We start from the raw sequence: 10,499 nt of genomic DNA on the forward strand, positions 1-10,499 counted from the left end.
TTGGGTCATTGTCGACAGGTTGACCAAATCGGCACACTTCATTCCAGTTGTTACCATGTATTCTTCAAAGATGATGGCTCAGATTTACATTTAGGAGATTGTTCGGTTACACGGTGTGTCTGTCTCCATTATATCAGATAGAGGCCCTCAGTTTACTTCGCACTTATGGAGGGCAGTACAGAGTGAGTTGGGGACCCAGGTAGATCTCAACACAGCCTTTCATCCGCAGACCGATGGGCAATCAGAGCGGACAGTTCAAATTTTGGAGGATATGCTCAGAGCATGTGTGATTGACTTCGGAGGGCAGTGGGATCAATTCTTGCCTTTGGCCGAGTTTGCTTACAACAAAAACTATCAGTCCAACATCGAGATGGCTCCATTCGAGGCTTTATATGGTCGGTGATGTCGTTCTCCCATCGGATGGTTTGAGCCCCACGAAGCTAAGTTATATGGTACTAATTTAGTGAAGGATGCCTTGGAAAAGGTAAAGTTGATTTAGGAGCGACTTCGCACAGCACAGTCTAGATAGAAGAGTAATGTGGATCAGAAGGCGCGTGATTTGTCATTTATGCTGGGCGAGAAGGTTCTCTTGAAGGTCTCGTCGATGAAGGGAATCATGAGGTTCGGGAAGAAGGGCAAGTTGAGCCCAAGTTTTATAGGACCATTTGAGGTGTTGAGACAAGTGTGGGAGGTTGCTTATGAGCTTTCTTTACCTCCCAGTCTATCAAGAGTTCATCCGGGTTTTCACGTGTCTATGCTCGAGAGATATCATGCCGACATGTCGCATGTGTTAGACTTCAGCACGATTGAGTTAGATGAGAGCCTGTTGCCATTGTTGATAGACAGGTTCGCCAGTTGACGTCCAAGAAGATTTCCACGGTAAATGTTTAGTGGAGGGGCCAACCAGTCGGGAAGGCGACTTGTGAGGCCGAGAAGGACATGCAGAGCAGATACCCACACATATTCAACACTACAGGTATGATTCTACACCCGTTCGAGGATGAACGTTTATTTAAGAGGTGGAGAATGGAATGTCCCAACCGGTCATTTTTCTTTCTAGATCCCCGTTCCCCTAAATAAGACTCCCCATATGTGCTTTTACCGTTTTATGACCTGCGGGGATGGTTAGTTCGGGATTTGGAAGGGTTCGGGTTGAAATCGGAACCCTTGGTTCCATGGTTTGGCTTTAAAAGGCTAAGTTTGACTTTTGGTCAATATTTTGAGTAAACGACCTCATAACTGGGATTTGATGGTTCCAATAGGTTCACATAATGATTTTGGACTTGGGCGTATGTTAGGATAGGGTTTTGGGTGACCCGGGAGCGTTTCGGTTCTTAACATTAGACATAGGCGCATTGAAGGTTTTAAAGTTCTTTAAATTTTTTTTGGAGTAGCTTTTGGTGTTATCGAGGTCCATTTGGGATTCCGATCCGTATGGTGGTTTAAGACTTGCACGCAAAATTTCATGTCATTATGAGTAGCTTAAATATGAATCGGCGCGTTCGGAGTAAGTTGGAAGAATTCGAAGTTCATAGTTTGATCCTATTGGTTTTGGGTTGTGACTCTAAGTTTTAATGTTGTTTTCCGTGTTCCGAGTGTGAGAGCGAGTCCGTTTTTGGTTTACAAACTTGTTGGTATTTTTGGACGGGGCCTCGGGGGCCCCAGATGCCATTCGGATGAGGCGCGGAAGATGTTTGGCCTTGGTCGAACAATTGAAGCATCCAACTTCTTGTGAAATCGCACCTGCGAAGGGCCAGCCGCAGGTGCGAACTCGCAGAAGCGAGCCAGTAGCCATAGAAGCGAGCCAGCAACCGCAGAAGAGGCTCAATGTAGGCAGCCCAAAAAATGCAGATGCAGGTGAGGGCGCACACCTGCGAACGCGTAGGTGCGAAGGAAGCGACCGCAGATGAGGGTAAGGGCGCGCACCTGCGAACGCGCAAGTGCGAAAGAATCGACCGCAGACGCGACACAAGACGCAGGTGCAGCACATGCGTCACAACAACGGGCCTATGGTCCACAGATACGGAAGTGGCCATCATAGGGGGTGCCGCATCTGCGAGGTTCTTTCCGCAAATGCGGCCATAGAGCCGCAGAAGCGGAAGTCCTGGAGGCAGAAAGGTTCATTTATTACGGGACTTAGGCCACTTTTGACTCATTTCTTTCTTTTCCATGGGCGATTTTGGAGCTTTTGGAGAGGGGTTGCCACCTAGCTATTTGAGGTAGGTAATATCTATCCAATGTGAGTAAAATACAGAGATTATGGGTAGATTTTAACATGAAAAATTATGAAAATTATAGGTTTAGATGAATAACCCTAGGTTTTGATATAAATGGGATCTACCCACGAAAATGGTTATGGGATTGAGTGAAAATTATATATTTGAGTTCGTGAGGTTATGGGTAACAACTTTATTGAAAATATTTCGAAATCCGGGCACGTGAGCCCGGGGGCAAATTTTAAGAATCTTCCAATTTGGGTTGGGTAAATACTCTAATAGCTAAATCATTAACTTTTGAGCGTATATTGATTAATTTATATAATATTTGACTAGTTTCGAGTCGTTGGGCACCGAATTGAGGCTTTAGAGCGAATTTGCGGCCGGAAAGCGAGTTTTGAGACAAGGTAAGTCTCTTGCCTAACCTTGTAAGAGGAAATTTACCCCATAGTTTATTTAAATTGCTATTTGTTGCTAATTTTGGGCGGCTACATACGCACGAGGTGATGGGAGTCTGTGCGTAGTGACTATTTATGCTTATGTCCGAGTAGTTTAGGACTCGAATCATGAAATACTTGTAATGGTTGCACCCTACTTATTAAAGTAAAGTGCATTAATTATATTAGAACTTGATAAAGGGATTGTAAAAGGCCAAATTTCACTTACTTGAGTTTCCGGTGGGTCACATGGCTGTTAATAGGAATTTGTGCTCTTTTGCGTATTAGCCTTGTAATAACTCTTTAAATCGGATGTTCATAAAGCATCCTCTCTTTTTGTAGATTCTAGATCGGGCCGCACGACCTCGGCATAATCGTTTGTGATAATACTCAGAGTTTGATTATATTTGGTATTTCTTTTACGGCTTGAGAGGTTAAAATTATATAAGACAGAAATTGATCCAGGGTGTATAATTTGTGAAAGGATATTTATTTTCCTGTTTTTTATTGAGTTATTATTATTATTTACATAACCCATGCTTATCTAGAACTTCTATATTTTTTCATTGTTAGCCCATAGTAAGTGTCGATGTCGACCCTTCATCACTACTTCTTCTAGGTTACACCTGATAGTTACTGGGTATATATTATTTATGTACTCACGCTATACTTCTGCACTAACCGTGCAGGATCTGAGGCAGGTGCATCTGGCGTTCATACCGGCGCGCATCCCCGATACCATGGGGCCTAGTGGTGAGCTACTTCCTGAGCCGTTCTGCACCAGCTAGAGCCTTTCTTTTGTACGTATTTTCTGTTTATGTTATTTCAGACAGTAGTTAGAGTTTTGTATATTCTACTAGTGCTCATACACTTGTGACACCAGGTCTTGCCACACACTCTAGTAGACTTTATAGTTTTGGAGTATTTATATATCTATGATTGCACTCAATGGTTTTCGTTTTATTTATTAAACTTTCTACCCCTTAAATCTCTTAACAAATAGAATTTAATTACTTGAAAACCTATTAAAAGGAGTAATCACGTAGTTATTTCATCGTTGCCTTGCCTAGCGGCAACGTTGGGCGCCATCACGGCCAATAGGAGAAATTGGGTCGTGACAGAACCCATGCTTCATCCATGCACCAAGTTTCATTTTTGATCCGTTAACCATCCGAAATCAACCCGAGGCCGCCCTCGGGATCTCAACCAAATATACCAACAAGTCCTAAAACCTCATACGAACTTAGTCGAGCCCTCAAATCACTTCAAACTACAACAAAAACACGCATCACACCCCAATTCAAGCCAATTGAAGCTAAGGAATTCCAACTTCTACAAACGACGCCGAAACCTATCAAATCACATCCGATTAACCCCAAATTTTGCACACAAGTCACATTTAACATTACGAACATATTCCAACTTTCGGAATCAGAATCCAACCCCGATATAAAAAAGTCCACTGCCGATCAAACTTTTCAAAAATTCAACTTTCGCCATTTCAAGCTAATTCTACTATGGACCTCCAAATCACAATTCGGACACGCTCCTAAGTCCAAAAATTACCCAACAGAGCTAACGGAACTGTCAAAACTCCATTCCGGAGTCGTTTACTCATAGGTCAACATCCAGTGAACCATTTCAACATAAGCTTTCAACCATGAGACTAAGTGTTTCATTTCCTTCCAAATCCCATCGGACCCGAACCGACTACCCCTACAAGTCACATAACAGCTATAAATTACAAATTGAGCAGTAAATGGGGGGACATGGCTACAACTCTCAAAATGATTGGCCGGGTCATTACAGTATTACATTTAGGATTTATAATGTTAAGGACATAATAGACTTTTCAAGTAAAAATATTAAAAAATCTGGCCAAGGTGACTTTTGTGAGAAATACAGCAAAGTGAAATAATTTTTGGGTAATGAACACAAAGTTGAATGATTTTTATGTAACAAAAATAAGAAAAGTGACTTTTGCGCAATGAACACAAAGTTGAATAACCACCCATGAAATTTACTCAATAATCGAACATGATATTTATATCACTTGTTACACCAAAATATAGAAAAAAATAAACTTCTTGACTTAAGATAATTATATTTTCTTTTCCCATAAATGTTTATGAGGTGTCTTTTCAAATTGGCCACCAGATAAATGCATGGATCAAAATAACTTGATTTTCAGCTTCACATCAACTTCATTTATACCTTGTTTGGAAACATAGCTCTTTTATTGCGGAATTAGACCTGCGATTAATGTCGGCTTGTCTGCCAGTCGCGTGGGTCTGCCGCTCAGTTGAAAACTATGAAACAAGTCTGCGGTAGTTCAAAACTGGAATTGGCACAATATTTTTTATCCCTTAATTTGTCTTTCAGAGTATCATTGTGTGTTTATTCAAGAGATAATTTTTTTCACTTTCTTTTCTATGCAAAACATAACGTTGTGCATCAATTAGTCAAACACATAAAAAGACTCTCCACCCTTCGCCTCCAGTCTCCCGAAAAGCTTTAGTTTGTATAATGAAGAAAGTTCACAAAAAGAAGCAGATGAGAGAAAATTAAAAGGTAGTTTTACATCCATATATTTTTTTTTCATATTTAGACTATCCTCAAATTCTATGTCAACCCAATTTTGATCAATATATTTATTTGTCGCGAGACTTATCCAATATAACCAGATCAATGGCAGCCTGATCAAATCAATGGCACTCTGATCAAAAGAATATTTTTTTTTCTGTCTTTGCAATGATTTTTCTAACATTTTTAGGATAGACTATCTTCTATTTATTTGTCGCGCGCCTGATCCAATAAATCAGACCAATGGCAGCCTTATTTAACAAAAAGAATATTTTTCTTTGCGTCTTTGTAATGGTTCAAAAAATAGAAGTACGGTCATAAATTAGAAATTAAAAAATTTCACCCTAAATATTAAAAAAAACACGATTAAAGAGCAAGAAAGACCAACATGTAAAGAATTAGAAGCATATACTTGAGGAATAAGACTGAAAACAATACTTGAGGAAATAGCTAAACGTATATATATAATAAACATAATTAGTTCCAGTAAAAAGACGCCTATTTATAATATGTGATCAAAACGTAAAATTAAATTTGTTGTACCCTGAAGTACGATAAATGATTACCCAGGATATAAAACCTCAATGCTCCTTCAATGTATTTCGTATTTTGCAATTTTTCTGCTTTCATCGTGAAGTAAATTAAGTGCTTACAAAACGGAACAAACAAATTTGAAAAACCTCCACGTCAAGAACAAAGGGAAAAAAAATACTAAATTTGAAATAAAAAGTTTAGAAGAAAGAGAAGACAAAACTTGAAAAAAGAAGAAGAATAAAACGGGTATAACGAAGATATAATTATAGTTACCCAAATCATGGCTTCTCCTTGCAGAAGTTTTTCTCTCCTTTGTAAGCGTCGTTTCTTTGAAGTCGTTGTTTTCTTTTTGGCATCTTTATGTAGCTTTCTCTTTGATTTTATTTTTTAAAATTTTATAGGATATTAAAATAAGAAGGGTAAAAAAGAAATTTAACTTCTCAATTAAAAGGTTCCTACTTTTAATATAGTATACATATAAATAGATAGATCTCAAATTTAAAATAAAAAGTTTAGAAGAAAGAGAAGACAAAACTTGAAAAAGAAGAAGAATAAAACGGGTGTTATTATAAAATATAACTCAAAGTAACAATATGCAAAAAGGATAAACAAGCTAAGAGATATATAGAGAAAGAGAGAAGAGATTCTTATTTCTTCTTCAATTATGTGTATTTTCCTATCTATTACTAGGCATTTATATATGCATGAAAAGTGAAGAAAATATGTCATTGAATATGTCATTGAGTATTTGAGATAAAGATCATGGAGGAAGAGTAGACATCCACAATAATTTGATATTTCTTATAACACCCCCCCTCCCCCCCTTAGATGTCCATAGATAATGTGCCTCGTTATAACCTTATTAAAAAAAAATTCAAGTGAAGAAAAAAGAGTACACATATTTAGAAATACGCCTTTTGGTTTCCTCATTAAAAACCTTGCAAGAAAAATCTAGTGGGACAAAACCTTGTAAGGGAAAAAGAGCACACTACGTATTAACTCCCCCTGATGAGAGCATCAATTCACATCCCTGAGTCTTCGCATCCCAATCTTATACACTAGTTTCTTGAAGGTTCACGTCGGTAGAGATTTGGTGAATGAATCAGCCATATTATCACTTGAACTGATCTGTTGCACATTGATATCATCGTTCTTTTGAAGATCATGTGTGAAAAATAACTTTGGTGAAATGTGCTTTGTTCTATCTCCTTTTATGAATCCTCCCTTCAATTGAGCTATGCATGCTGCATTGTCTTCATACAAAATTGTGGGTAGTTTGTCACACTCTAAACCACATTTGTCTCGAATAAGGTGTATTACAGACCTCAACCATACATATTCTCGACTTGCTTCATGAATAACAATTATCTCAGCATGATTAGATGAAGTAGCCACGATTGATTGCTTAGTCGATTGCCAAGATATTGCAGTACCTCCACATGTAAACACATAGCATGTTTGAGATCGAGTCTTGTGTGGGTCAGATAAATACCCAGTATCGGCATAACTAACAAGATACATTACAATTGCAAGATATGATACTTTAATTGCAGGCCTTGTAGTATTAGCAAGATACATTTGTACACCAATTGCACTAAGATATGGTACTTCAGGACTAAGAAGATCTTCATTCTTTCCTTGAGGTCGAAACCGGTCCTTATTCATATCAAGTGATCGAACAATCATCGGAGTACTTAATGGATGTGCTCCATCCATGTAAAACCATTTTAATACCTTTTCTATATAGGCAGATTGATGAACAAAAATCCCGTTTGCCAAATATTCAATTTGCAAACCAAGATATAATTTTGTCTTTCCGAGATCTTTCATCTCGAATTACTTCTTTAAATAATCAATTACCATTTGGAGTTTTGTAGGAATTCCAATAAGGTTTATGTCATCAATATATACGGCAAGTACAACAAACTCTGATGTTGTTTTCTTTATAAAAATACATGGACAAATGTGATCATTTATATAACCTTCCTTTAATAAATATTCACTAAGGCGGTTATACAACATTCTTCTTGATTGCTTTAGACCATACAAAGATCTTTGTAATTTGATTGAAAATATTTTCCTGGACTTTGAATTATGTGCGTCAGGCATTTTAAATCCCTCGAGAATTTTTATGTATATCTCATTATCAAGTGAGTCGTAAAGGTAGGCTGTAACCACATACATTAAATGCATATCAAGCTTTTCATGGACAGCAAGACTAATGAGATAGCAGAATGTTATAGCATCCATAACAGGAGAATACGTCTCTTCATACTCAACACCAGGCCTTTGTGAAAATCCTTGTGTAACAAGGCGTGCCTTATATCTTTGTACCTCATGTTTCTCATTCCTTTTACGTACAAAGACCCATTTATAGCCAATAGTTTTAACACCATTGGGCGTTTGGACTACAAACTCAAAAACTTCACATTTCGCAAGTGAATCCAACTCATATTGGATTGTTTGTTGCCATTTTGGCAAATCACGTCTTGTCGACATTCTCCAATAGATTGAGGTTCAAGATCCTCATTATCTAGAATAATTCTAGATGCAACATTGTATGTAAAGACATAATCCACCACTATATTCAATCAATTCAAATTTGTCTCAATATCGATTGGATTTATTGATAGTTCCTTATTTGCTTGAGTCTCAGGCTCATCGATATCCTCATGAATCTTAGGATTGGTTAAATCATGGGTTTCTTTATGAGACTCTATCATAGTGTCATCTTGATTATTTATTTTTCTTTTTCTAGGATTTCGATCCTTAGAACCCAATGGTCTGCCACGCTTTAGGCATGCTTTAGACTCATTAGCTATGACACTAGAAGATTGTCTAACAGGGACATCAATACGGATTGAAACATTCTCTGCAGGGATATGTGATTTTGTTATTCTTTTTAGATCCGTAAATGTATCTGACATCTGATTTGCTATTTTCTGCAAATGGATAATCTTTTGCAACTATTTTTTACAAATAGAGGCACGTGGATCAAGATGAGACAATGATAGATTTTTTCATGAAATTCCCCATTTGATTTCACTAATTTCTTCCCCTAATTTTGGGGAAAATTCCTCATCGAATCGACAATCTGCAAATCGAGCAGTAAACAAATCTCCCGTTAATGTTTCGAGGTAGCGAATAATGGAGGGCGATTCAAACCAAACATATATTCCTAATCTTCTTTGGGGACCCATCTTGGTGCGATATGGAGGTGTTATAGGCACATATACAGTGCATCCAAAAAATTTTAGATGGGATATATTATGTTCATGACCCAAAACTAATTGTAACGGGGAATATTTATGATAATTTGTCGGTCTGAGACAAATTAGCATTGTTGCATGCAAAATGGCATGACCCCAAACAGAAGTGGATAATTTCATTTTTATGAGTAACGGTCTTGCTATCAATTGCAGACGTTTAATCAAAGACTCTGCAAGGCCATTTTGAGTGTGAACATGAGCTATAGGATGTTCCACTTTTATCCCAATTGATAAGCAATAATCATTAAATGCTTGGGATGAAAACTCAACAGCATTAGCATGTCGAGTAGACTTAATTATATTATCAAGAAACTGTGACCGTAATCGAATTATTTGTGCCATTAATTTTGCAAACGCCAGGTTGCGAGATGACAATAGGTACACATGAGACCATCTAGAAGATCATCTATTAAGACCATAAAATATCTAAATGACCCACTAAGTGGGTGAATAGGTCCACAAATATCCCCTTGTATACGTTCTAAGAATGCAGGGGACTTAGTCCCTATATTTGTTGGTGATGGTCTAATAATTAACTTGCCTTGATAACAAGAAGTGCAAGAAAATTCATTATTTAAAAGAATCTTTAAATTCTTTAATGGATGCCTATTTGAGTTTTCTATAATTCGTCTCATCATAATTAATCCAGGATGTCCCAATCGATCATGTCAAAGTACAAAAGTATTGGAATCAGTAACATTGTTGCTTCACGATAGAATGTGCGTTAATTGCATTAATTCTTGTCCAATATAGGCCACAAGATAAAGATGAAAATTTCTCAATAACTCTTTTCTGGCTAGAGAAATTCTTGGTAATGATGAGATATTCGAGATTATTCTCATCTATTGTCTCAATATGAAATCCATTTCGACGGATATCTTTAGAACTCAACAAGTTCCTCTTGGACTTAGAGGAGAACATTGCATTCTCTATGATAAGTATTGTTCCCTTAGGCAGAGTTATAGTATCTCTTTCCAGAGCCTTCAATTAAATTACTACTACCAGAAATTGTAGTAATATCTACCTTACACATACGTAAATGAGAGAAATATTTCTTCTCTTTGAACATTGTATGTGTCGTACATGAATCAATTAAGCAAAATATTTTTACAATTGAACTTTGATCCAAGTTTGCTTTGAGAGATATCCATATTTGCTTCCTATGGTTTGACATACAAAAAGAAGTATATGAATAAATATTAGTATTTTTAGAGAAAAAGAAAAAAAAATAAAGTTAAACCAATGATTCAATAGTGACTTTTAATGCAATTTCAAGCAAACTCTGATTATGATACAAACAATTCCATATCTGTAAATAATGCAATTATTTTTAGGTTGTCATATGATTTTAAAACACGAAAAACTTAAGTAATATTAATACACATGAAACAATGAGTGTGCAAATAAAGGTAACTAAACACATAAGTAGACAATAAATTGTATAAACGTTAAAAATAGGT

Source organism: Nicotiana tabacum, chromosome 22, assembly GCF_000715075.1.
Source record: "Nicotiana tabacum cultivar K326 chromosome 22, ASM71507v2, whole genome shotgun sequence".
In the NCBI taxonomy this organism is placed as follows: domain Eukaryota; kingdom Viridiplantae; phylum Streptophyta; class Magnoliopsida; order Solanales; family Solanaceae; genus Nicotiana; species Nicotiana tabacum.